At 44.8% G+C, this 2,322-nt stretch overlaps 1 pseudogene; it reads right to left on the minus strand.

Moving 5' to 3' along the window:
* Positions 1-1,737: 1,737 nt before the first annotated feature.
* LOC126261444 (5S ribosomal RNA) lies at positions 1,738-1,855 on the minus strand (annotated as a pseudogene).
* Positions 1,856-2,322: the final 467 nt, after the last annotated feature.

Consider the following 2,322-nt stretch of genomic DNA (forward strand, 5'->3'; position numbering starts at 1 on the left):
TGTTAACACCGACCTACATAGAGAGGAACGATCACCACGATAAAATAAGGGTAATCAGAGCTCGTACGGAAAGATATAGGTGTTCGTTCTTTCGGCGCCTTATACGAGATTGGAATAATAGAGAATTGTGAAGGTGGTTCGATGAACCCTCTGCAAGGCACTTACATGTGATTTGCCGAGTATCCATATAGATGTAGATGTAGATCCAGGAACGCTTGTGGGACCCATACCGAATAGGAATAACGGGGGATATTACACGTATACGTAATGGAATTCAAGCAGAGCACAGGAGCAACACAATCAATGGATGTATCTTCCTCCTAGAGAGTGTGAGTGAAATAACTTGTCGGGTTCTGATAGGAGTGAGTAATGGAGTTTTTATGCTTTGGAAGAAAGGAGATTCACAGAGTGAGTAGATGGGGATGGAACTACCGGACCGCCATCTGCTAAGTGCTACGTATGTTTGCTGAGCAGCACCACTTGAAGTAACGCTGTTCAAAGTTCTGCTGAACGTGCCAGCCTCTGGGCCGTGAATCACACATAATTACTAACGACTGTAACGTCCTTCTCCAATGCATTTTTAGTTAGACCAGAACCTAACAATTGCAATGAGTACATTTCTCGGTCGTTTATAAAGACGAACTGATAGTTTTCACATGTATCGCACACATCATGTGTATACCTGTACCTGACACAAACTCTCCACCTTCAGTTGTGGCAGCATATTCGTGTTTTAACGAGTGATTGTTTCGACACCGTTCGAGTGTCAAGCGAGCTTAAGTCACAACGACTGTGTGACTGGTTATTCAATTATTGGTTAACAGCCTGCAGATTTAGTCCGAGAACCAATTCGCTCACTGCTTCATAAAACAAAAGCTGATCGCTTATTGTGTGCCTCTTCTATACACATGAAAATTACGTTTATAATACGGTACATTGATTGACGTCTTTAGATTGGATGATAGCAACAGCATTAAAAAGTAATACGATAGTACCAACTCATTGGTTGGAATGTCACTGAGATAAATATCGATCGCTAGAAAGTGAGATGTGAATATGGAATTAGGTTTTGTCTCGTTCAAATGGCTCTGAGCACTATGGGACTCAACTGCTGAGGTCATTAGTCCCCTAGAACTTAGAACTACTTAAACCTAACTAACCTAAGGACATCACACACATCCATGCCCGAGGCAGGATTCGAACCTGCGACTGTAGCGGTCTCGCGGTTCCAGACTGCAGCGCCAGAACCGCGCGGCCACTTCGGCCGGCTTTTGTCTCGTCATTGTGTTTGAAAAATAATCGATGTCTGACTAACTCATTTATGTAAAATATGATCTTTTGTGATAAACTATATGAACAGCTGGTTTTCTGATGCCCCAATTAGATATAGTTGAATTACTTTAATAGAATGACTGTAAGAAGTGTCTAAAATGAGGTAGGGAAGTGCTTTCATTTTGCATTTGGTGGAGTTACCTCGTCGCAGCTAACCCATAAAAAGCCTATTATCTCACTACCAGTGTATATAGCTCTCTGTCCGAACAGGCTTTGGAAGGCCCAGCGCTACCGACCGGCCGCCGTGTCGTCCTCAGCCCACAGGCGTCACTGGATGCGGATATCGAGGGACATGTGGTCAGCACAACGTTCTCCCGGCTATATGTCAGTTTACGAGACCGGAGCCGCTACTTCTCAATCAGGTAGCTCCTCAGTTTGCCTCAGAAGGGCTGAGTACACCCCGCTGGCCAACAGCGCTCGGCGGAACGGATAATCACCCATCCAAGTGCTAGCCCAGCCCGACAGTGCTTAACTTCGGTGATCTGACGGGAACCGGTGTTACCACTGCGGCAAGCCTGTTGGCCCTGTATATAAATAGTAACAATGGTATGACTAATTTTATAACAAGCAAACCAAAGGCAAATGGTTCATCCAACAATGTGTCAATCCTCATTTCAGTGCAAATGTTCTCTTTACGGATGAGGCTTCATTCCAACGTGATCAAATTGTAAATTTTCACAATCAAGAATTGTGCAATCACGTCATCAACACAGATTTTCTGTGAACGTTTGGGCAGGCATTGTTGGTGATGTCTTGATTGGGCCCCATGTTCCTCCACCTACGCTCAATGGAGCACGTTATCATGATTTCATACGGGATTCTCTACCTGTGCTGCTAGAACATGTGGCTTTACAAGTACGACACAGCACGTGGTTCATGCACGATGTAGCTCCTGCACATTTCAGTCGAAGTGTTCGTACGCTTCTCAACAACAGATTCGGTGACCGATGGATTGGTAGAGGCGGACCAATTCCATGGCCTCCACGCTCT

Source organism: Schistocerca nitens, chromosome 5, assembly GCF_023898315.1.
Source record: "Schistocerca nitens isolate TAMUIC-IGC-003100 chromosome 5, iqSchNite1.1, whole genome shotgun sequence".
Classification (NCBI taxonomy): Eukaryota; Metazoa; Arthropoda; class Insecta; order Orthoptera; family Acrididae; genus Schistocerca; species Schistocerca nitens.